The sequence below is a fragment of the Schistocerca gregaria genome, chromosome 5, assembly GCF_023897955.1.
Source record: "Schistocerca gregaria isolate iqSchGreg1 chromosome 5, iqSchGreg1.2, whole genome shotgun sequence".
Classification (NCBI taxonomy): Eukaryota; Metazoa; Arthropoda; class Insecta; order Orthoptera; family Acrididae; genus Schistocerca; species Schistocerca gregaria.
In genome coordinates this window covers 63,852,957-63,879,669 of record NC_064924.1, presented here as the reverse complement: position 1 = coordinate 63,879,669, position 26,713 = coordinate 63,852,957, and positions in this window count along the sequence as shown.

The following is a 26,713-nucleotide window of genomic DNA, read 5'->3' as shown; positions in this document are numbered from 1 at the left end:
ATCCTATGTGATAAATCTTTTACATACAGTTTGTGAGAACGTTAGACGTCGTATTACGCTTTTCTGTAGTACACCCAATGTTGCTTTCGTATCTGTAGAACGTTCACCTTCCAGGGTAACGTATTGACTTACGTTAGTTGTACATTGCTCACTCTAATTACACTATCTTGATTAGTAACCGACGATGTGATACAGTGCCGAACGCTTTTCGTAAATCTAGGAAGACGGAATTTACATGTTCGCATGCACCCTTACCCAACCCACTCTTAACTCTAATGACGTCGTCGTTGACGAGGTATTAAATCCTCACTTCAAATTCAAATGGCTCCAAGCACTATGGGACTTAACATCTGAGGTCATCAGTCCCCTAGACTTAGAACCACTTAAACTTAACTACCCTAAGGACTTCACACACAGCCATGCCAGAGGCAGGATCGAAACTGCGACCGTAGCAGCAGAGCGGTTTCGGACTGAAGAGCCTAGAACCGCTCGGCATAGGGTGACTCTTCATGGTCGGGGAAAGAAAAAAGCTCGCACTAATACGCCACAATAAAGGGTTACGTGTCCTCTAAGTATTTCGCGATGACATGCTGCTGTAAAATATTCTCGTTTTACAAGCCGTGTTAAGTCTTATAAAATGCTCAAGCTAGCATCATCGTTATCAGAACTTAAAATCACTGACTGCTGCGGCTGGCATGGCCCTCTTAGAAAGGTTCGAGGCGCTGCTATCGTACTTACGTAAGCAGAGCACCGTGCCAGCACAGACAGTCAGTACTTTAACTCCTGATGACGTTGGCGGAGACGGCAACTGAAAGCTCGAGTATGTTACTCGAAGTGACTTGACTCGTAAAGCGAGTAGATTTTATTAACGTGTTAATAAGAGCAGCCACATTATTTTTTCTGTACGAGATAACAGCGGGTTTCAAAAATTAAGTTTCACATTAACATCGCAAGCCAAGTAACTTTTATTGAACGTTGCACTACACTTCCAAGTGATCCAGATACATTACACTATTTTTCAACATTGTCTCTGTAAACAGTGGTCGTAACGTTCTACCGAGCGTTCCGTCCCTCGGCGTCAGAAGTCCGCTCCTCTGTCACGGGGCCATTCCAGAACCGCTTTGTGAGCGATTTCATCGTTGGAAAATGTCTTTCCCCCCACAGGTGCTCTTTCAGCTTGCCGAAAAGATGGAAATCGCGCATTGCAAGATCTCCCTGCCTCCCTGATCAGCATCATCCACATCTTTGTGGCCTAAGTCAAATTGTTGGCACAATTTCTCTACACCTGGACACCACATTCCTTTTGGCCCATATAAAATTAGAATTTCGGAAGAACTGTGTCTGCAGGAATTCCGCAACATGCGCTCTCTTCTGACCATGCCCCCCCCCCCCCCCCCCAATTATTGCGCCATGGTCTTAGTGTGGGACGGCATGCATAACGTACATTTGAAGTCCCTGCATATTCCAGTTTCTCACGGAACCACTAAAAAGCACACAAACAAAATTTGCAGTAGTCGACTGATTTGTGATACGCCCGTTCCTATTTCTTTCGCACGTGCTTCAGCTCTGCGGGTATGGTGTAGAAATCAGAATCTGGAGTGGAAGAACTTAGTCGAGTGTACACAGAGTGTTGCATCGGGTGAAGTGCTTATTTCTGATGCTTGGAGAGGAGCCAGGAACATGCACCGTAATTGCCGTCTTGGAGTTCTCCCAGACCACCTGCCGCACGGGGGCTGTCTGCGTCAATTAAAAGCTGATTTCTGCTTTGTAGAAGTGAGCGTCAGTCATGTTTACTGTTAAGTATAGCGTGTAGTTTAATGTGGACCTTAGAAATACTGCGGCAACGGGTTTTTCGACATACTGTGCAATACAAAAAAAAATGGCTCTGAGCACTATGGGACTTAACATCTTTGGTCATCAGTCCCCTAGAACTTAGAACTACTTAAACCTAACTAACCTAAGGACATCACACACATCCATGCCCGAGGCAGGATTCGAACCTGCGACCGCAGCAGTCGCACGGTTCCGGACTGAGCGCCTTAACCGCGAGACCACCGCGGCCGGCTGTGCAATACAGTACCAATGAGAAGTACCAGTAAGAGGAAGCCGATGTAAACCTGTGCTGAGCCGGCCGCTTTGGCCGAGCTGTTCTAGGTGCTTCAGTCCGGAACCACGCGGCTGCTACGGTCGCAGGTTCGAATCCTGCCTCTGGCATGAATGTGTGTGACGTCCATAGGTAATTTAGGTTTAAGTAGTTCTAAGTCTAGCGGACTGATGATCTTAGATGTTAAGTCCCATAGTGCTAAGAGCCAATACAGCCAAACCTGTGCTAAATCTTGCACATTGTTTGTACTTCATCTAATTTTGGAGGAAGGTGTGCAGTTTACAGAAATGATGATGTTTGCAGGGAGGATACCCGAACAAATCGTAAGAAAAAAAACGTTTTGAAAACTGTCAGTACTCAGTGCATTCACTACCTAAAGATGTTGGACGAAAATATGGAAAAACCAAGCACCAATAGGTCGAATCCATTTCCACGTACGAACACTGCGTCCAAAATAGTTGCGCTTACTGTAGTTAGGTTCACGAGTCTGATTAGGGTTGTGTGAGCGCTACAAGAAGAATTTCTTCGACATATGTTAGATAACTTTGGTCCACACCTAAGAATTATTTAAGAAAGTCCTTCGCAGATTTTTTTTTATCTGCAAGATATGATACACAGAACCTTGTTAGCAACACAGCTCTTCATTAAAGAGCTTGCGATTGTTCATCGACTGTGGCTTTGCTCGGTTTGTTCCACTATTCCTTTCTAAGCGTCTCACCGTTTACATTTCTTGTTTCAGTCCCGCTACTTAAGGCGACGCAAAAAGGAAAAGACTCGGCTGCCGTGTCGCTACCTCCATGCTATTAACCGACAAGCACCGCTGAGGTCAAGTGGCTATTGTGGACAGTGTGTGAACAGCGGCGTGCGTCGAGACGGGAGCCGTGTTTGCTGGCAAAGTGTTTGCTCACCGCTTGTCAGCTGGGCCACAGTTTCGCTGAGTCCCTTTATTCGGCCTCCAGACAGTAGCGCGTTAAATCTGTTACCCACTCACGTCCCACACATATACACAAATGCTTACTCTTAACAAACGTCTTATTTACATTTGCATCCATACTCTACGAGCAACCCTGCTGTGCGTGGCGGTGTGTGTCTATGGGACCACTACCATTTCCTTCCATTACTGTGCCATTAACGAGATGTGCGAGGGAAGAACGCCTGTCAATAAGTCTCCGCATGAGCTCAAATTTCTCTAATTTTTTCGCCGTGCCCGTTCAGCGAGACATATGCGGGAGGAAACAATATGCTGCCCGACTGTTATTGGAACGTACGCTCTTTGAACTTTAGCAATAAACAATTCCGTGATGCCTCTGTCATGGCATATATTACTGGAGTTTGTTGGACACCTCTGTAACGCTTTCTAGCTAATTAAGCAATCCTATGACGAAACTCTTCATTGGAATATTCTCTATCTCTTCTATTAGTTCAGCGTTGTAAGGCTGTTAAACTGACGAAAAATACTCAAAAATCGGTAGAACGAGTGATTTGCAACAATTTTCTTCCGTGGATGAACTGCAATTTCTTTAGATTCTTTCAGTGGATAGCTGCGTGGTTTTCAGGTAGCTGGTGTCATGTTATCATTTCACGTTACGTCGCAACAAGCGGCTGCTGCCAGGTAGAGATTCTTCCAGAGGGCCCCAGCGTGATTTTCTCACAACTGGTTTCATGTTTGGCTTCTTCATATTTTCGCGGTGCAAAGATTTTTCCATAAAATTTCGGCCTGCAGTTGCATAAATTCGACTCGTTCGTCTAATATTTCGGCTGAATACCGTCCAGTCATCTTCAGGGGCAGCCGAGGTGACTTCCGCTCTAGCACTTGCTCCGTCCTTTTAAATCCACGGACTGCACCATTGCGCTTGCGGCCACAGATACACAAGGCACCAGAGACGTTGATCGGTGGCAAAGAGGTACGGCATACCATATGCTTGGAAATACACTCCTGGAAATTGAAATATGAACACCGTGAATTCATTGTCCCAGGAAGGGGATACTTTATTGACACATTCCTGGGGTCAGATACATCACATGATCACACTGACAGAACCACACGCACATAGACACAGGCAACAGAGCATGCATAATGTCGGCACTAGTACAGTGTATATCCACCTTTCGCAGCAATGCAGGCTGCTATTCTCCCAGATCGTAGAGATGCTGGATGTAGTCCTGTGGAGCGGCTTGCCATGCCATTTCCACCTGGCGCCTCAGTTGGACCAGCGTTCGTGCTGGACGTGCAGACCGCGTGAGACGACGCTTCATCCAGTCCCAAACATGCTCAATGGCGGACAGATCCGGAGATCTTGCTGGCCAGGGTAGTTGACTTACACCTTCTAGAGCACGTTGGGTGGCACGGGATACATGCGGACGTGCATTGTCCTGTTGGAACAGCAAGTGCCCTTGTCGGTCTAGGAATGGTAGAACGACGGGTTCGATGACGGTTTGGATGTACCGTGCACTATTCAGTGTCCCCTCGACGATCACCAGAGGTGTACGGCCAGTGTAGGAGATCGCTCCCCACACCATGATGCCGGGTGTTGGCCCTGTGTGCCTCGGTCATATGCAGTCCTGATTGTGGCGCTCGCCTGCACGGCGCCAAACACGCATACGACCATCATTGGCACCAAGGCAGAAGCGACTCTCATCGCTGAAGACGACACGTCTCCATTCGTCCCTCCATTCACGCCTGTCGCGACACCACTGGAGGCGGGCTGCACGATGTTGGGGCGTGAGCGGAAGACGGCCTAACGGTGTGCGGGACCATAGCCCAGCTTCATGGAGACGGTTGCGAATGGTCCTCGCCGATACCCCAGGAGCAACAGTGTCCCTAATTTGCTGGGAAGTGGCGTTGCGGTCCCCTACGGCACTGCGTAGGATCCTACGTTCTTGGCGTGCATCCGTGCGTCGCTGCGGTCCGGTCCCAGGTCGACGGGCACGTGCACCTTCCGCCGACCACTGGCGACAACATCGATGTACTGTGGAGACCTCACGCCCCACGTGTTGAGCAATTCGGCGGTACGTCCACCCGGCTTCCCGCATGCCCACTATACGCCCTCGCTCAAAGTCCGTCAACTGCACATACGGTTCACGTCCACGCTGTCGCGGCATGCTACCAGTGTTACAGTCTGCGATGGAGCTCCGTATGCCACGGCAAACTGGCTGACACTGATGGCGGCGGTGCACAAATGCTGCGCAGCTAGCGCCATTGGACGGCCAACACCGCGGTTCCTGGTGTGTCCGCTGTGCCGTGCGTGTGATCATTGCTTGTACAGCCCTCTCGCAGTGTCCGGAGCAAGTATGGTGGGTTTGACACACCGGTGTCAATGTGTTCTTTTTTCGATTTCCAGGAGTGTAGATCTATGGCTCCGCAATCGATCCACACGGTGACATCGATGTATCACTGCGAGGTGCACCGTCGCAACGTCTTTGTGACTTTATTACAGAAAGTGGCGGATTCCATGATTTGTCCGAGCTGAAGCCGCTGTCTCTATTAATTAAATTCGTCGCCAACCGAATTTCAATTGTTTCATTCACTAATGACTCCCAGAAAGACGAAGTTGCTAAAATTTCGACGTTATCGTACACCATAGAGTACCCAGTGTCTATACAGTACTCCGCCACCGCACATTTATTAGGTTGCAAGAGCCGGGTTCACCTGCTGTGCTATGTGCATCTCTCCTGGACTGTACGTGTCTGTGCGATGTATGAAAGGCCACACTCACAGGGGATCTTGTAAACCCAAGGCTACCGAAGCACCAATCATCGTTAACGGAAACCCAGGCGTGCTGCTGTCTTTGATGGAGGGCGAAAAATCACTTTTACTTTGTGTTTCCTGAGGATCCGTCCTATGTTTGACGATAGGATTCCCACTAGCTTCATGTTCAACTGGCTCTGAGCACTATGGGACTTAACTGCTGAGGTCGTCAGTCGCCTAGAACTTAGAACTACTTAAACCTAACTAACCTAAGGACATCACACACATCCATGCCCAAGACAGGATTCGCACCTGCGACCGTAGTGGTCGCACGGTTCCAGACAGTAGCGCCTAGAACCGCTCGGCAGCTTCATGTTGTCATTCCACGTTACGTCGCACCAGACGGTTACTCCTAGGTAGCTTAGAGTTAAGAGGTGTTATTTTTGTTATTTAATTTTTTTGTATCGTGAAAGGTAGCGTCATTGAATATGGGGCCCAGAATATTACTTAGTACACCTTCTAGTGCAGCACGAGTGGTAAACAACATTAATTGGAAAGGCTTCCTCTTGTTATACTTTTGCACCAGACCAGTGAGGAAATTGCTTGTTTGACAGCGAGTAACCGAGCCATTTACTACAGTCCTTGCAAAAAATATTGCGTGAACTATTGATGACTCATCCGTACAAAGTATCTGTGCTACGCGATAGCTTCATTTAAAGAAATAAGCAACAACAGTTCGTTACCAACCTCTTTTAGTTGAAGAGTGAAATGAAAATCAGAAAACACAATGAGTGATATTTCCGTGAGAAGGATTCGGTATGGTGACAGAATTGAAATAAAAAAAAGAATGGCTCTGAGCACTATGGGACTCAACTGTTGTGGTCATCAGTCCCCTAGAACTTAGAACTACTTAAACCTCACTAACCTAAAGTCATCACACACTTCCATGCCCGAGGCAGGATTCGAACCTGCGACCGTAGCAGTCGCACGGTTCCGGACTGCGCGCCTAGAACCGCGAGACCGCCGCGGCCGGCAGAATTGAAATAATTCGCTTGGTAATGTGTGAATAATTAACAGCAGTTATTCAACTAATGTAGTGTACTGAGCGAAATTACATGATGCGTAAAGAAGCAACACAGGAGAGATCTCGTCTGCTGTATATGCGAAATGGCTTAATGCGTTACATTTATTTAATTCAGGGTGAAATGTCAATGCCTTCACCAGTAATCAGTTGTCTGCACATCTTCCTGAATGTCACTAGTCTAGTTTTGCGACCTTCTTATAGACCACAGTATCGTCTGCGAAAAGCCTCACGTAGCTCTGAGTTTATCCATCAAGTAAAATAAAAATGTAAATGTCGTGTGACAAGGGCCTCCCGTCGGGTAGACCGTTCGCCGGGTTTGACGCCACTTCGGCGACTAGCGCGTTGATTGGGATGAAATGATGATGATCAGGAGAAAACAACTCCCAGTCCCTGAGCGGAGAAAATCTCCAACCCAGCCGGGAATCAAACGCGCGTCCTTAGGATTGACATTCTGTCGCGCTGACCACTCAGCTAGCGGGGGTGGACATCCAGTAGGTCATTTATACACATTGTAAACTGCAGCACACGTGTAACATTGTCTTCGGGTACATCCGAAATTGCTTTTACGTGTGCTGAATTCGTCGTATTAACATATTGTTGAGCGTCTGTTATGAAGTACTGAGCCAGTCATAGTATTGGTCTGATTCTCGGTAAACTCGTATTTTGTTCACTAGACAACAGCGTGGAACTGTTTGGAATGTCTCCCAGGAGTCAAAGAGCATGGCATAAGCAGGAGGCCGTTGTCTACGATGCTCTTGACCTCATGGCCACATACTACGAGGGGCGTTTGGTGAGTAATGTGACACATTTTTTGCCGAAAGCATATTTGTTTTATTCAGGATTCCAGTACACTATATTGTTGTCCGCTTTTTCCTACAAAACCCTATTTTTCAACATTATCTCCGTTCAGTGCGCCGGCCTCGAAACGCTCAAGCAATTCCGGCTAGATGGTCCTTTGTTGCTCTTTATGGTCTTCTGTTAGGCGGGCACACACTTTGAATATCCCACCTTATCGCTAGGGCCTGCATGCCCGTGTCGTAACACTCCACTGGGTCGTACTGCGTCAATAATCTCCCCATCATCCACGAACTGCTTCCCGTCGAGAGCATCCTTCATCGGGCCAAACAGATGGAAGTCGGAAGGTGCGACATCCGGGCTGTAGGGTGGATGATGTAGAGCTGTCCAGTGAATTTCTGTGAGCTCCTCTTGGGTGCTCAGACCTGTCGTAGAGATGGAGAAATTCGTTTGCATTTCTCTGGCGGCGAACACGCTGAAGTCGCTTCTTCAATTTCCTGAGGGTAGCAAAGTATCATAGTTGATAGTTGCACCATGAGTGAGGACATCAAACTGAATAATCCCTTCAGAGTCTCATAAGACCGTCGTCACGACTTTATCGGCCAAGGGCGTGGCTTTGAAATTTTATCATTTTCAGAGAAGAATTGGTGTGGCGCTATTCCACGGGTCGCCATGTTGTTCCCGGTTCGAAGTGATGAACACGTGTTTCATCGCATGTTGCGAAGCTCGACAAAAATTGTCACGATCGGCCTCGAAACGCTCAAGCAATTCCGGCCAGATGGTCCTTTGTTGCTTTTTATGGTCTTCTGTTAGGCGGGCACACACCTTTGAGTATCCGAACTGGTGGACCAGTGAGTCAGCACTACCAAGATAGACATCCTCCTCAGCAACGATGTGTCTGATTGCGATTCGTCGATCGCCTGCAATGAGAGTGTCCGCACGTTCCAACACTGCAGGAGTCACTCCTCTGTGCGGTCACCCAGCACGTTCGCCGGCCTTGTTGCGATTATGACAGTCGTCTCGTCCAAAGATCTACCGTGCTTTTGTTCACTGCCAGGCCTCCAAAGACGTTCTGCAAGCGCCTATGAATATCTGTGACGCTCTGCTCCGAAAGAATCTCAGTGACAGCTCTATGTTCAAATAAATGTGTGTGAAATCTTATGGGACTTAACTGCTAAGGTCATCAGTCCCTAAGCTTACACACTGCTTAACCTAAATTATCCTAAGGGCAAACACACACACTCATGCCCGAGGGAGGACTCGAACCTCCGCCGGACAGCTCTGTGCTTGGAACGCCATTTTGAAGGCTACTTTAGGCCACCAGCTGTTGTTGTTAATCTGGAATATTCTACGATGCCCCACTAGAAATTCCGCATTTTTTCAACCGAAACTGTCCAAGAAAAAAATGCGTTCAATTACTTATTGAACGCCCGCCGTAGTATTACGGAACATATTATTCTTCATAGTTGTGTAATAAAGCGGCAGAAGTTTAGTAAAATATACATGGTCAGAAATGCATTCCAAGGGAGGAATACGCTACCTATTTGAAAGTGGTGAGTTTGACAGCGTAGTTTTCTGTGATAATCACACGTGAGAACATCCTAGGTTTGTGGGAACGTTCTGATTGTACCAGTGTTTTATTTCTAAACTCAAGGCGGCAGTGAGCTAGATCACAACCACGTAGTAACCAAATTACCCTTCGCGCCGCCATAGGCACGTCCTCCAGCAGAAGAGACAGGATCACCTACAAGAAGTAATATGCCTCATCTGTGACGTGTTGTGGAGGCGGTCGCCAATAATCCCCACCCACACGCTGAGGCTGAACCAGTGCCGACTGTTCGCTGCTACCTGAGATGGGGTTTCCCCGTAGCCCACAGGTGGATGTTGTGAAGGTTGACGATACCGTCCTTGTAAAGACAGCCTCGTATTGAATAGGACGGCTGACAGGAAATCCCAGCACCGTGGTGGACCGAGTGGCGAACCAGCCACGCAGACAAGTCCTTGGGTCATAAGGCCTGCAGGCGCTGGAGCGTGAGACGGATAATGGCAGTTGCCGTGGAGAACTATACGGCCAGCCTAGCCTAGCTGTTGCTTCTAGTTGCTGTCCCTGGGGTCACTGCCAACGATCTTTGATCTCCAACTCCAAGTTGTTGTACGACCTTTGGAAGGAATTTTCGGCCATGTGCGCAGGTAACCGTATTTCCTCTTTATCCTCTCAGGATCGTTTTCTTGAGTTTGTCTCCATTTAACAAAATCATCCTGGATCATACAAAACCTGTTTTATACGTTTCTTGAACGTAATGAACTTATTTTATGGAAGGAAAAAAATTAAGAGCAAAAGGAGAATTTTGCGCCAATGGTGTGTTGGAGCGAAATACCGCTGGCTTCCCTGCACATGCCTGTGTTTAATGTGTAACTGCCGGAAGTTTCGTTATTGTATGTCTGTTAGTTATAGTTCAGTGTTGTATTGAATAGAATGTTGTGTCGCACAGTTCGCGAATTTCATGATGGCAGGGTTAGAGGAGCAACGCGCATGCATTAAATTTTGCGTGAAACACAAGACAGTCTTTAGAGAGACACACCAGATGATGTAGAAAGCCTTTGGGGATGTTTGCTTAAGCCGTACTCGGTGTTAAGAGCGGTTCACACGGCTCAAAAAGGGCCAGACGGAAGTTACAGATGACCCTCGTGAAGGACGCCCTTCGACGTCTACCGGCGACGCTCACCTCAGGAACGTCAACGGAATTGTGCGTGCCAATAGAAGACTGACTGTCCGAGAGATTGCGGTTGGATCACGTCATGAAATAGTGTGACGGCATCTTGGAATGTATCGTGTCGCCGCCAAGTTCGTGCCACTGCTCGTCAGTCAAGACCAGAAAGACCTTCGTCTCGCAATCCGTGAAGAGCTTTTGGATCGCCCAAATGAGGACGAGATGTTCCTTAAGAGAATAACTGGTGATGAGATGTGGGTCTACGGTTACGATGTTGACACCAGGGTTCAGTCTTCACAATGGGTCGGGAAGGGTTCTTCAAGACCAAAAAAAAAAGCTCGTCGAGTCAGGTCAAATATCAAAGCCATGCTGATAGTTTTCTTTGACTTTGAAGTATTAGTTCATCATGAATTTGTGCTACAGGGACAATCTGTTAATCGATGGTACAGTTCCGTTTGTGATTGTCAAGTGGTTCAAATGGCTCTGAGCACTATGCGACTTAACTTCTGAGGTCATCAGTCGCCTAGAACTTAGAACTACTTAAACCTAACTAACCTAACGACATCTAATACAGCCATGCTCTAGGAAGGATTCGAACCTGCGACCGTAGCAGCAGCACGGTTCCGGACAGAAGCGCCTAGCACCGCTCGACCACAGTGGTCAGCTTGTGATTGTCATTAGCGTTATTGCAGAGAGCAATCGTCGTTCTACCAAATCAAGTACCACCAAATACACCAACCAAACATTTCATTACCTTTTTGGAGCCGGCCGCTGTGGCCGATCGGTTCTAGGCGCTTCAGTCTACAACCGCGCAACCGCTACGGTCACAGGTTCGAATCCTGCCTGGGGCATGGATGTGCGTGACGTCCTTAGGTTAGTTAGGTTTAAGTAGTTCTGAGTTCTAAGGGACTGATGACCTCAGAAGTTAAGTCTCATAGTGCTCAGAGCCATTTTGTAATTTTTCGGTGTATCGCAGTTGAAAGTTAGCGTTTGCTGTGTGGGCGACTATTCACGTGCTGGCTAATCTCTTGCACGCTGGGGTTGGCTTCCAATCTGGTGCTGTGACCGTTGTTGCACTGAGATGGCACGGGGCGGTTCTGCCGTCAGACTGATTATTTAGTAGTTTGCCAAACATCTGCGACTTTTCAGCACATAATCCTGTGGCTCAAAGTGTCTAGTCCGCTGCACCAGTCACGGGCGTCTGACCCGATTAGGCGCATGTCTTTCAGTTTTCCGTTGGTCGGTATGGCCCTGTTTACAGCCTTGTACCAAGTGCTGCGAACTTCTTGTGGTAAGAAACGCGCCTACACACTTTGCGTTCCAATGTTCCAGCAATAATGCGAAAATTTCGACTAAATGCTATTAAGAATGAGTTACGAAGAGAAACTGAAGAAGCAAGAGAAATGTGGATAAAAGAGAAATTCAAGAAAACAGAGAGGGAAAGTATGAAATGATGTGTGGGTTGGCTGGGGAGACAGTCCTTAGAAGTAAAAGAAGGCTAACATGGAAATAGAGTGGACGGTATGTGGCTGAGCAGATCAAAAGAATATACAGAATGTCTGTACAAAATTGATCAAATACCAAGTGATTAAAACTTGAAGGGGAGGAATGCGTGCCGGAAGATGGAAAGACCTAAGCACCTTGCAAGCAAAAGTAGACAAGGCGCTGTTCGATAACTTGCCATCAGGAGTGTTGAAGGGTTTGGGAAACAGGGGGAAGAAGGAAATAAAACATTCTACCACTATAATGAGATATACGACAAAGGGGAATAATCTGATGGCTTTCTGGCAAAAGAAATGATAAACGAGAGAGCAAACGACTGTGAGTCTAATTTCTCATGCAGCTTAACTACTGCTGAGAGTGCTGAGAAGGCTGTATGGCAAAGTGGACAGATGGATTTGGGTTGAAGAGTACGGATTTAGGATAAGGAGCAAGAGATGCTATTGGCCTGTTAAGAAACATAGGGAAAGATACACTACTGGCCATTAAAATTGCTACACCAAGAAGAAATGCAGATGATAAACGGGTATTCATTGGACAAATATATTTTACTAGAACTGACATGTGATTACATTTTCCGCAATTTGGGTGCATAGATCCTGAGAAATCAGTACCCAGAACAACCACCTCTGGCCGAAATAACGGCCTTGATACGTCTGGGCATTGAGTCGAACAGAGCTCGGTGGCGTGTACAGGTACAGCTGCCAATGCAGCTTCAACACGATACCACAGTTCATCAAGACTGGCGTATTGAGACGACCCAGTTGCTCGGCCACCATAGACCAGACGTTCTCAGTTGGTGAGAGATCTGGAGAATGTGCTGGCCAGTGCAGCAGTCGAACATTTTCTGCATCCAGAAAGGCCCGTACAGGACTTGCAACATGCAGTCGTGTATTATCCTGCTGAAATGTAGGGTTTCGCAGGGATCGGATGAAGGATAGAGCCACGGGTCGTAACACATCTGAAATGTAACGTCCACTGTTCAAAGTGCCGTCAATGCGAACAAGAGGTGACCGAGACGTGTAACCAATGGCACCCCATACCATCACGCCGGGTGATGTGACAGTATGGCGATGACGAATATACGCTTCCAATATGCGTTCACCGCGATGTCGCCAAACACGGATGCGACCATCATGATGTAAACAGAACCTGGATTGATCGGAAAAAATGACGTTTTGCCATTCGTGCACCCAGGTTCGTCGTTGAGTACACTACCGTAGGTGCTTCTGATGTGATACAGCGTCAAGGATAACCGCAGCCATGGTCTCAGAGCTGATATCCATGCTGCTGCAAACGTCATTGAACTGTTCGTGCAGATGGTTGCTCTGTTGCATACGTCCCTATCTGTTGACTCAGGGATCGAGTTGTGGCTGCACGATCCGTTACAGCCATGCGGATAAGATGTCTGTCATCTCGACTGCTAGTGATACGAGGCCGTTGGGATCCAACACGGCGTTTTGTATGACCCTCCTGAACCCACCGATTCCATATTCTGCTAACAGTCATTGGATCTCGACCAACGCGAGCAGCAATGTCGCGGTACTAGAAAACCGCAATCGCGATAGCCTACAATCCGACCTTTATCAAAGTCGAAAACGTGTTGGTACGCATTTCTCCTCCTTACACGAGTCATCACAACAACGTTTCACCAGGCAACACTGATCAACTGCTGTTTGTGTATGAGAAACCGGTTGGAAACTTTCATCATGTCAGCACGCTGTAGGTGTCGCCACCGACGCCAACCTTGTGTGAATGCTCTGAAAAGCTAATCATTTGCATATCACAGCATCTTGTTCCTGTCATATTTCGCGTCTGTAGCACGTCATGTTCGTGGTGTAGCAATTTTAATGGTCAGTAGTGTACATTGAGAAACAAAGAGAAATTTATGCTGTTTAGCTGTTTTTATTTATTTGGAAAAAAAGCCTTTGACAGAGTATAGCCGCGCGGAGTGGCCGCGTGGTTTAGGGCGCCATGTCACGGTTTGCACGGCCTCTCCTGCCGGAGATCTGAGACATGGGTGTGTGTGTGTGTGTTGTCCTTAGCGTAAGTTAGTTTAAGTAGTGTGTAAGTCTGGGCACCGATGACCTCAGCAGTTTGGTCCCTCAGGAGTTCCCAACATCTGAACATTTTTAGCCGCGCGGAGAGTCCCCTGCAGCCGACTGCCGACGCGGTCTCTGTGCGGCCCCTGGCCGCCTTCGCGGACTCCCGGTGCGTGTCTGCCGGTCATCGGCCGGAGGCGGAAGCTGACAGCCCGTGCGGCGACGTGGCCCGCTCGTCCTTCCCCCGGCGGCTACGGCAAGGCCGCGCCGCATCAGATGGGATGCCGGCGCGGACGCGGCGCCTGCCAGATCCCGCCCCAGGATACGCCCGCGACCCGCATACCCAGCCGCGGCACGTGCGGCCTTCCTGGAACGAGAGCCACTTCACTCCCAGCACGTGATACCGTCTGCAGCACGACACGGTGCGTTCGTTCGCCGCTCACGAAGCTACAGAACGTTCCTCGCCGTGGTGAATATTTAGAGCCACGCGGAGGCATTTAAGCGCAGCCTCCAAAAGAGCGAAAGCGGAGATTCCTAGCTTCGTGGAAAATGGTACTGGACGCTGACACTCTGACATCCAGAAACTCACGGAATAATAAAGGCGTTATTTTTGCGCTTATAGTACAAAATTCAACACACGCACCAATATTAAGTCTTACGAAGGAAATGTACACCCAACACGTGATCAATCTCACTCACGTTTCGATCGATTTTAGACGTTCCTACACGTAACAACCGCTGCTCTAGCACGATGTAGTTCACAAGCACTTTTAAGAAATCGAGTTTCAATGAGTTACGAACCTTCTTTAAAAACATTTATTTGGCCCCTAGAGTTCGCACTCTGTTTAACCATCCAAAGCGCTTGTTTACATTGTACCCTAAAGCGCCAAAGAAGCTTGCATAGGTATGCATATTCAGATACAGAGATGAGTCAAAAGGCAGAATACGGCGCTGCGATTGGCAACGCCTATATAGGACAACAAGTGTCTGGTGCAGTTGTTAGATCGGTTACAGCTGCTACAGTGGCAGGTTATCAAGATTTAAGTGAGATTGATCGTGGTGTTATAGTTGGCGCACGAGCGATGGAACACACCTTCTCCGAGGTAGCTATGAAATGGTGAGTTTCTTGTGCGACCATTTCACGAGTGTGCCGTGAATATCATGGACCCGAAAAAATATCAAATCTCCGACATTGCTGCGCCCGGAAAAAGATCCTACAAGGACGGGAAGAACGACGACTGAAGAGAATCGTTCAACGTGACAGACGTGCAACCCGTCCACAAATTCCTGCAGATTTCAATGCACCCTTGATGAATGCACGACACAAAGCTTAACACCTTGCTTGGGTCCTTCATCACCGACATGGACTGTTGATGACTGGAAACATGTTATGTGACCGGACGAGTCTCGTTTCAAATTGTATCGAGCGGATGGACGTGTATGGGTATGGAGACAACCTCATAAATCCATGGACCCTGCATGTCAGCACGGGACTGTTCAAGTTGGTGGAGGCTCTGTAATGGTATGGGGCATATGCAGTCGGAGTGATATGGGACCCCTGATATGTCTAAATATGACTCTTGTCAGGTGACACATACGTAAGCTACCTGTCTGACCATCTGCATCCATTCATGTCCATTGTGCATTCCGACGGACTTGGACAGTTCCAGTAGGACAATGCGACGCCCCACACGCCAAGAATTGCTACAGAGTGGTTCCAGGAACACTCTTCTGAGTTTAAACATTTCCGCTGGCCACCAGACTCCCCAGACATGAACATTATTGAGCATATCTGGGTTGCCCTGCAACCTGCTGTTTCGAAGAGATCTCCAGCTCCTCGTACTCTTACAGATTTATGGACGGCCCGGCTGGATTCATGGCGTCAATCCCCTCCAGCAGTACTTGAGACATTAGTCGAGTCCATGCCACTTCATGTTGCGGCACTTCTGCGTCCTCGAGAGGGCCCTACACGATATTAGGTAGGTGTACCAGGTTTTTGGCTCTTCAGTGTAAACTCCTTGTTACAGCTTTAAAAGCTCGAACTGTCGCAAATTTTCCCCACAGTTAATTTTTAACAAATAGCGTCATAAGTAAAATAGACATTTTTGTGATACATAGAAGCGACAAATAAAAATTTGTACAAGGGTGGCATTTGGATCGGATCCCCTGCTCACAAGGCAGATGTGTTAATTACACCTCCCTGATACAGTGGCTTCGGATAACCACAAAATCTGGCTACTGCGCTTCCCTTCTAAATCTAAATTCCCATTCATGTCTCAACATCTTGTTGAACGCGGTCCTCCAAAACTGGTGTACGCATTGTCCGATGCCTCCCTACACGTTTGTATGTCTGAAAGGACCTATATTCAAACAAACATCCAAAAAGGGTTCAAATGGTTCAAATGGCTCTGAGCACTATGGGACTTAACATCTGAGGTCATCAGTCCCCTATAACTTAGAACTACTTGAACCTAACTAACCTAAGGACATCACACACATCCATGTCCGAGGCAGGATTCGGACCTGCGACCGTAGTGGTTGCGCGGTTCTAGACTGAAGCGCCTAGAACCGCTGGACCACACCGGCCGGCTCCAAAAAGGGAATGAAATGTGGTGGTTGGTGTATTTAGTGGTACTTGTTTTGGTATTAGCCGTGCTGCCTCTCGACCGTTTACATCTGCTTGGTCGTACACAAACACAATCTCGGCTTGTTCCCGACATGAATACCGGACCATTCTGCCGCATACAGTTCGTTGCGTCAGTCACACAGCCTGCAACGCACAAGGAACACACGGCACGTGGTCAGAGAAACTTTCATTCGTCAGCGCCATTTACTGTGACAACGATGCATTTCAGGAAGCATTTCAAGGAGCTCCAGAATGAGATGTTCACTCTGCAGCGGAGTGTATGCTGACATGAAACTTCCTGGCAGATTAAAACTGTGTGCCGGACCGAGACTCGAACTCGGGACCTCTGCCTTTCGCGGGCAAGTGCTCTACCAAGCACGACTCACGCCCCGTGCTCACAGCTTTACTTCTGCCAGTACCTCGTCTCCTACCTTCCAAACATTACAGAAGCTCGCAGGAGAGTCGTGCTTGAGCAGCTCAGTTGGAGCCGGCACGGTAGCTCAGCGTGTTCGGTCAGAGGGTTAGCTGCCCTCTGTAACAAAAAAAACTGAATGAAAGGATCAACCACCGAACTTGAACTGGATGTCTTGCGACATCCGCAACGACCAAACACAACGATCAACAACGAACAAAATGCAAAAGAAAAAAAAAAATGGTAGAGCACTTGCCCGCGAAAGGCAAAAGTCCCGAGTTGGAGTCTCCGTCCGGCACACATTTTTAATCTGCCAGGAAGTTTCATTTCAAGAAGCTTTTTTCCTCTGCTTCCAGTCAGGAATCCGTTCCTGCAGTTTGTCGCTTTTATTGATGTTCACCCTGTATAATTATCGAGCAAGTTTTAAGAAACTTCCGTTGGAAGTAAAGAGACCTAGAATGGCAGAAATCGATGACTGGTTACATGAGAACAAGAAGTTCAGGGTTCCAAACGCACGTTCTTTTAAATATAACTTGTGGAACGGGACGAAGGAAGAAGAGCTCTGTCTCTATGCATTTATCTCATCTCTTGCTGTAAACATTAAGCGAGTAGGGGTGTTGCGTGCTTTGAAGATACCTGGCAATACACTGCACCGACAGAGCGAGGTGACGAGGTTAGCACAAAGGACTCGCATTCGGGAGGACGACGCCTGGCCGTCCTGACTTAGGTTTCCCTTGATTTCCCTAAACTGCCTCAGGCAAATGCCGGGATGGTTCCTCTGAAAGGGCACGGCCGACTTCTTTCCCCATCCTTCCCTAAGCCGATGGGACCGGTGACCTCGCTGTCTGGTCCCCTCCCACAAATCAACCCACCAACCATCTACACCGGCTGTCCAAAAAGTTCCGAGACTGATTTTTTTCGTCAGCGCAGTAACTATGGCGGCTGCTTGTACTAACAATTGTAAACAACATATTTGCATTGGACCAGTCAGTTGTGAGTGGGCAGTGTTGAGCAGTGGACGAGCGAACGTAGTGCGCGTACGTAGACTTGGTGTTATCTATACGACCCTACCACAAAACGACGTTCAGAAATTCGCATGCAGTGTCGATGCTCTGACGATATAACCGACATTCGAGCCAATGCGATGTGCTGGTTGAACATCGTCGCAAAGAAACTTTGACGTGGCTGGATCAAAGTTCTTTGTGTCGTACTCAAGGGAGGTGGTGAGATTTGGGAGGGAGGGGGGGGGGGGGAAGGGGGGAGCGTCTCCTCTACGAAGCACACCCGAAGCACTAAAACCATTATCTTAACATATTTGGAAAGCGACTACTAACAGCCGTCAAGTCATGTATAAAATGCATGTTTGTTAAAAGCTAAATATCGACCGGTTTCAGTCACAGAGCAGGACTATGTTTACGTATGTTATTAGTATGTTTGTCTTTCAAAGTCCTGTGTGTTACACTGTGTCGCGTCATCGCCACCGCGCTTTTGACCTGATATGCAGTTTATATGGCATAATATTTTAATAAACAGTATATAGTTTATTGTTGCGAGACAGATAAAATGCGATTCTCACTATTAGCTTCTGCAGTTGAAAATATTTTAACTTTGTGGACCTTGATCTATTACGTGGGGATGCGCACAACACTAAAAGATTTCCTGCTGTGCACGTATGATCTTTAATTTGCAAACTATTTTTATATAATCCTGACGTGGCTTGTTAGAAATGAACACGGTATCATTAGTGTAACTAATTAGGAATTTAAATATGCCCTTCACTACATTCATCTCTGAAATGCACTGAAAATTACTCTTATTACACGTACAGAAGTTACAGTATGCTGTGTTCGCAAAAACGTAAAAGCTGCAGTGGATTTTTTAAAATATGAACACTGTTGATTGCCACGACTAACAGGAGAGCATGAAACTAAAAATGAAATTTGACTTTTGTATTACTAGCCAGAACAGGTTTTATCAGAGCAGTCTTTGATATCATACAAGAAAAATTGTATTACTCTTATTTACGTCAGTGATATTGTAATAGCACCAGCCCAAGTCCCCCTGAAAATGATATAATAAAATCCACCATTCACCCCTGAGGTCTCCGGGAATTTGAAAGAAATAATTTTAATGTACCATTAGCTGCACGCTTAACTGCGGTAAAACTACTTTCATTCAATTTAATTTGATTTTGCCGCGGCAGCGGCTCCCGCGATCGCTGCACAGCTCTGCGTCATGAAAAATTCTAAATATGCTGAAAACGGCTAAAAAATGTGGAATGAAATACTGCGCAAGCCAGCAATAAATTATTAAAAGTATTTCTAACAGTTTCTATATTCGAAAATCAACATAAATTTAAAGTACTTTTTCATTCATCAGCCTCCAATGGCGTCTTTCTCCAACAAGCAACAAAAGAAAGCTAACCAAGCATTCAGTCGAGCGTGACAGGCTATTACAACTTTAACGGCTACAAGAAGACAGAGAGAGTAATTTTTTAATCTCCACTATTTATAGGCAGTTTAATATGGATCTTTGTTATCTTTTTAATTATCATTGTCTGCTTCGATTTCTATACTTGCTGACCAGAGATGTTATTTGCGAAATATAGATGTATAATTATTGCACAAACATAAAAATTAAAAAAGATTATTTCTTTTTTTTACAGAGTCCTCATAATCGACAATCGTTATATACATAAATGAAATAATAATAATAATAATAATAATAATAATAATAATAATAACAATAATAATACAGACAAATGTTTCTTTTTTTCACACAAATTACAACGATTTTGTGAATGTCTTTCCAGGAGACGTCACAACTGTAAATCATGGCATGCTCTACATAAGAGACTTGGCCGTTTTTTTAAGTAAAGGCAGATGTGATGTTGTAGCCTAAACTGTTAGAACTTTTATCCATGAATATGGTCTGTGACTGAAACCGCTCGATATTTGACGGTCAAATACGCATTTCATACATTGTCTTGACGTTTGTCCATCGTTTAGTAATCTAGTCTCGAGACTCTTTGGACTTACGGGGTAATTCAGGATATACTGAATGCCTATTGTTTCCATAAACACAGCGAAATATTTCTCAAAAATGAAAAACTGTCGGATAAAAACAGGTTCTGGGTGTAGCAACTCTCCGTTGCCCTGTACGATCTACTACGTCGGAGACAACAGTGAGAACATATGTGGCAGACTCATCACTTTGGGGCCGACTGCTCACATAGCGGCGGACACACCTATATAGCTGGTGACGCCTCTGTCCTCGCTGTCGACACGAATCCGACCTCGTGAGGGCTCACGCCCACGCCCCACGCAACTGAGGCATGGTGATGGCGACCGCCTGTCTCTCTCTCTCTCACACACACACACACACACTCTCTCTTTCTCTCTCTCTCTCTCGGCAGCTGCTTGTTCCTCGCGGCAAACACACCTCTCGTGTGCCCCTATCTCGCTGTTTACGATGCCCGGCAGACGACATAAATGTGGTCTTCCTAGGCTGACAGGCTCTTACGACGAGAGAGGAGAAATAAATTCTCTCCACAGGAGATAGACTAGGGAACTGTTTTTGTAGGGCTTTTTTTTCATGTCACTAGCGGGTTCATTAAGGACTCACCACAAGCCCAGAGTTGACAATGAGCGGGATACGAGCCAGTGGCTGATGACTACGAACCCAGGTCAGCATGCATACGAGGTCTGTTTAAAAAATTCTGGAACTTTTCCACAAAATATTTCTGCACTTACCTTTTACTTATTGTGAACGGTCTCCTTCGAAATACTCTCCTCCACAATTGTTACACTGCTCCCATCGTCGTTTTCACTTCCGGAAGCAATCTTGGTACGCCTCTTGCTGGATCGCGCGAAGCACCGTCTGCGAATTTTCTTTTATCTCGTCTATCGTTGCAAATCTTCGTCCTTTAAACGGGGGTTTCTACAATAAAAGAGTCCGCAGGGGTCAGGTCCGGAGAGTACGCAGAATGAGGCAGCGCAGTGATATCTTTTTTTTTTTTTTTTTTTTTCTATAGTCACGCACCAAAAGGGATGAATGTGCGATTGCGTTACCCTGATGGGAGAGCCATGAATTGCCTCACCACATTTTAGACCGTTTCCTCCTCTCATTTCCTCGCAGGTGTAGCAACACGTCGTAGAGGCAAGATAATCAAGGACGATCAAGAAAGTTAATATGACAACACTACTTCTGAACTGTAGTAACCAAAAGAATCCAGGCACCTTAAAAAAAAGGTTTTATGGCCAACCTGTCTCAGCCGCTACGAAGCACCTTTAAAAAAATACAAAAAATAAAAGAAACTCTAAACGTGCGTCATTGATACGCGGCAATGCGACATCTCATCTATCTGAAGATCAGCTTTAGGACCAAGAGGTCACTGAGTGCTTAAAGAGGGAATTAGGTGAAAATACGTTGGACCAATTTAGAGAGGGCACAGAAAGGCAGCAGCTTGTTTCGAATGGTGAAATCAATAAATGGGAGAATGTAACTCATACTGTTGCTGAAGCTTGGGAAGAAATGACAGCATCAACACTTGAAAAATTTTGGCGGAGTCCATATCAAAATCACTGTAGTAGTTCTAAGGGTAGCCTGAACGTAGAGACAGAAATCGCGGGGGCAGACTAATTTATAATCTGTATGATAGAAGTAATTGATTGTAGGGCCATATTGCAAAGAAATGTCAAGAAACCAGGAAGCAGAAGAGAATGTCCCACTGGTTGCGTTCTTGGAGAGCACACATCGAAAATATACGCCTTAGATAAAGACGGTCAAATAATTCTATCCCTTCAAAGCCGTTGGAGATTTGCCCAAGACCAAGTGGAGAAGCTAAGGACCTACTCTCTAAGACATTTGTTTTATTTATTTAGCATATGGCTAATACGGACATTTCATGAAATTAAATTACATATACATATGTACATATTGACATACAAGAAGCCGGCCGCGGTGGTCTCGCGGTTCTAGGCACGCAGTCCGGAACCGTGCGACTACTACGGTCGCAGGTTCGAATCCTGCCTCGGGCATGGATGTGTGTGTGTCCTTAGGTTAGTTAGGTTTAAGTAGTTCTAAGTTCTAGGGGACTAATGACCACAGCAGTTGAGTCCCATAGTGCTCAGAGCCATTTGAACCATTTGAACATACAAGAAACTTAAGTTCGTCTTTACAACTGAATATTCAGTCCTTCAATCCAGCGCACTGCATCTGGAGTTGCTAGCAGGAAGTCCTCTTTGGCGGCGTGATGGGCTCGAATCCTGCATTCACTGACGATGGGGAGAACAGTCTGGTATGGAGCCCCGCAGTCACAGGCTAGATCAGGCAGCTTCTTCCACTTAAAGAGAGCATCCCTGCATCGGCCATGGCCGGTACGGATTCTGTTGAAAGTAGTCCAGGTCTTGCGTGGTAGGTCGAATCCACTTGGAAGTTCAGCACCTGAGAAGATGTTACGCAGGTGCACATCTGTCTCTGCTTCCCACCGACGTTTCCATTCTTGAAGAGGTTTGAAATCCTTAGCTACCATATCAGCAGAATCGCACAGAGTTGGATGGCGTGATTTCAGTCTCTTACGGTTTAAAATTGACAGGTTGCTATGCACAGGTAGGTTGGAATTCCTGGAGATCTTGTGGAATTCACTCATAAGGGCAGTACATCTATGTAGATCGGGAGGCATTATACCGGTTAACAGTGGAAGTCAATGAATTACCTGAACGGGACGGAAATCGACAGATGTGATATGTATATGCACAGACAAACAAACGTTTACAGTTTCAGAAATACTGGATAATTTCTTCAAGGTAAAGTGCACCACAAATTGAGCAGGTACTGATTGACTGAGTCGCTGAATGTCGTCCTGAGTGATATCGTGCCAAATTCTGTCCAATTGGCGCGTTAGGTTGTCCAAATCCCAAGCTTGATGGAAGGCCCCGTCCATAATGCTCTAAACGTTCTCGGGGAGAGATCCGGCCAAGGCAGGGTCTGCAAAGCGTGAAAACAAGGCAGAGTAAACTGTCGTCGTGTGCAGGCCGGCATTATCTTGCTGAAATGTGAGCCCAGGATGACTTGCCATGAAGGGCAAAGCAATGAGGCGTAGACTATCGTCGACGTACTGCTGTGTGTTACAGACCATAGAGGTCCTGATGTGGTATCCCACCGCTGCCTGGGGTGTCTCCAGGTACATCATTGTTGGTCATTGGAGCTCAGTTCCAAGCGGGACACAGCACTGGAGACAATTCTACTCCAGTGAATGACATTCCAGGTCGAAGACGTGTTCAAACGTCCCCTTAGAAAAATTTATACACGACTGTGCTTAAACTGACACACAATATTTTTAGCGCAACGCAATCTGACTTCCAAAAATCCCTACGAAAGAATGGCCCTGACTAACATTAACCTATACGTTTCACAAATCACTTACCTCACAAAAATCTTCGTTACTCAAGCTACTGCAATACAGCGAGCGCCACTACTGCCAGCTAAATAAAAGATTCAAACTACGGAAGTCACTAACTACTGATAGGTATAGTTAGCAAATGAAAGATTTTAATAGAGAACAAACATTGTATTTACCTTAATAGTCAAAATATATATGATAGTTCATGACATCCAGTCTTACAAATTACAAAACTCCGCCATCTCTCTCCCCACGTCCACCACTGCTGGCGGCTCACCTCCAACTGCTCAACGCTACCCGATGTTAGCATCCAGCTGCCGCTGCCCAACACTACAATGGCAGACAACAATGCAAACCAGCCACAGACTGCACACGGCACAGCCAGTGATTTTTATACAGAGCGCTACGTGGCGGCGGCGTTACCAATAAAAAAACCTAAACAGCCTACTTACAGTGTCTGCAGACGCCCCGGAGAGCCGTGGAATACCAACCTCACTGCCATCCACCCTGAGGCCTGACAGATGGGAGAGACGGAGTGGGATGACATTTCTTTCATATTTAGACTCCTTTTGGTTGTCATCGACGGCTCCCTAGCACCGAGGTACGTTGACGGTATTCTGCGCCTCGCTTACTTGCCCTTCATGGCCAAGCTTCATGGGCTTAGATTCCAGCAAGATAAAGGTCGTCAGCACAGGGCGAGAGTCTCTATTCCCTTGCCTTCGTGCTTTCCAAACGCTACCCTGACCAGGCAGGTCGCCGAATCTCTCGCTAATTGAGAAAGTTTGGAGAATTATGGCCCAGGCCCTGCAAACATCTCGCTATTTTGACGATCTAATGCGCCATTCAGACAGAATTATATACCTCTCAGGAGGCCGTCCAGCAACTTTGTTAATGCCAAGCCGAACAAATGCTTACATAAGGGCCAGAGGCCGGACCTACGCGTTATTGACTCGCTCCGTATGTTGAAAATGGTTCAAATGGCGGTGAGCACTATGGGACTCAATTTCTGAGGTCATTAGTCCCCTAGAACTTAGAACTAGGTAAACCTAACTAACCTAAGGCTATCACACACATCCATGCCCGAGGCTGGATTCGAACCTGCGCCTAGAACCGCACGGCCACTTCGGCCGGCGCGTCGTCTGTGAAACCCTTTATCTTGAAACAGTAATCATCCAGTATTTGAAACATTTGTCTGTCTGTACATGTACGTCACACCTAACGATTACCGACCCATTCGGATAATTTCTTCGTGACGCGGCGTTTGTCTTAGAGTGTAGTTGCATAACAAATAATGTGGGAGGTGATGAAAGGAAGTGCAACATATTCCTGTCCAGTATCTGTTATGAGCTTTTCGGTCTGGAGAATCCAGATGTGGGTGGGTAACGGCAAAAGATCTTTCAGCTGCTGAAGGCTAGTGGTTTCATGGATCAGAACTTCAGGAAAAAAATCCTCCGCGTGAAGACTGCTTGTGTCGCAGTCATATGTTATTCGACACCTTCTATGAGTTGTCAAGGCTGTACTCCTGGTTGGTTAGGAAGGAATTGAAGTTTGTGTTCTCTGAAGATGGGTGTAATACCGAAACGGGTAACATGTTCCAATAAAAGAGTCAATTGAACATCTCATGACTTTATTGCGATCCTCTAAAAGTTTCGCGTGATAATATGCATGAGCGGACCCAGCACGAAGGAAACTTTTTCCATTTGGTTTTGCCCGGCTTTCACAAGTGAGCCCCTCCAGTTTTTCCCATACTGCGCCTTCCTAGCCCACACGCGATGCTGTTCGCGGGGTGGTCTGCTGCACAAGGACGCGCTAATAGCGCCCAGCAAGTCACTCCCCGGAATGAGCGTCCGCCTTCGTTCCAGCGGCCCTCCAGCGCCGCGGACGCGGGCCGGATGCGCGGACCAGTGGCGAATGTAACGAGCGGCCGGCGGCTCCGGATTGGCACAAATTGGAGGCAGCAGAGGGCAGGGCGAAGCGAAGCGCCGGTCCCTCTGTCTGCCTGTCTGGAGCCCCGCCAGGTGGCCAGCCGCCCAGCTAACGAACTGCCGACTGACACGGCTGCTGCGTTCCGTCTCACTGCCTGCCACGCATCGCACACGCCTCCGACAAACAGACGTAATGTCCCCCATCCCCCCTTACTCTCTGTCGCCTCTGTGCGTTCTATTCCTGGACTGGCATTCGTCAGGTATAGCGCCCCCGATGAGTTTTTGCCTCAGATTACTTGAGTGCCAAGGTATGGCAGTGTCGGAGCCATTCGCATGGAGGCATGTTGGTACACGACATATCAAGATGAGACTGACAAGAGCAAAAACAGCTGACAGCATCTAACGAATAATATTGTTGAGACTACCTGCTAAAATGACAATTATTCAAACCGGTAATTGGTAATAAAAGAAAAATTTGAACATCGACAGTATTAAAATAAACTAACCTTGTCGTGCAAATGCTCACACACAGAAACTATACATTACTTGTCGAGAATGTGTTCACGTCGAATTTATTTCATTTCGCGTCACAAGGTAATCTACTTCCAAATGATTTCTACACTACTGTCCATTAAAATTGCTACACCACGAAGTTGATGTGCTACAGACACGAATTATGACAGGAACAAGAAGCTGTGATATGCAAATGATTAGCTTTTCAGAGGATTCACACAAGGTTGGCGCTGGTGGCGACACCTACAAAGTGCTGTCATGAGGAAAGTTTCCAACCAATTTCAAATACATACAGACAGCAGTTGACCGGCGTTGCCTGGTGAAACGTTGTTGTGATGCCTCGTGTATGGAGGAGAAATGCGTACCATCACGTTTTCGACTTTGATAAAGGTCGGATTGTAGGCTATCGCGATTGCGGTTTATAGTACCGCAACATTCCTGCTCGCGTTGGTCGAGATCCAATGACTGTTAGCAGAATATGGAATCGGTGGGTTCAGGAGGGTAATACAAAACGCCGTGCTGGATCCCAAAGGCCTCGTAATCACTAGCAGTCGAGATGACAGGCAGCTTATCCGCATGGCTGTAACGGATCGTGCAGCCACAACTCGATCCCTGAGTCAACAGATAGGGACGTATGCAAGACAACAACCATCGACACGAACAGTTCGACGACGTTTGTAGCAGCATGGGCTATCAGCTCGGAGACCGTGGCTGCGTTTACCCCTGACGCTGCATCTCAGACAGGAGCGCGTGCGATGGTGTACTCAACGACGAACCTGGGTGCACAAATGTCAAAACATCATTTTTTCGGATGAATCCAGGTTCTGTTTACAGCATCCGTATTTGGCGACATCGCGGTGAACGCACATTGGAAGCGTGTATTCTTCATTGCCATACTGTCATATCACCC